We start from the raw sequence: 317 nt of genomic DNA, 5'->3' as shown, positions 1-317 counted from the left end.
TAAACTAAAGTCAAAATGGATCAAAGATCTAAATATTAAAACAGAAACCCTAAATCTACTGGAAGAGAAAGTAGTAGAAATCTTGAAGTCACAGGGGATAGGCAGAGTTCATGAACAAAACTCAAACTGCCTGGGAAACACTTCAAAGAATCAGCAGCTGGGACCTCATGTTATTGAAAAGTTTTTGCACGGATGGGGAAGCAACACGGGAGTGGCCTGATCTCTGTGGAACTCTCCATTGGGAGGTGAGGCCTGTGCGGATGCCCTGCCCTGCTCCTTTGGGACAGGGAGGCAACATGGGAATGGCCTTGTCTCTG

Source organism: Chinchilla lanigera, unplaced genomic scaffold (genome assembly GCF_000276665.1).
Source record: "Chinchilla lanigera isolate Chin_1 unplaced genomic scaffold, ChiLan1.0 scaffold00183, whole genome shotgun sequence".
Lineage (NCBI taxonomy): Eukaryota > Metazoa > Chordata > Mammalia > Rodentia > Chinchillidae > Chinchilla > Chinchilla lanigera.
Note: the sequence above shows the minus strand (reverse complement) of the source record.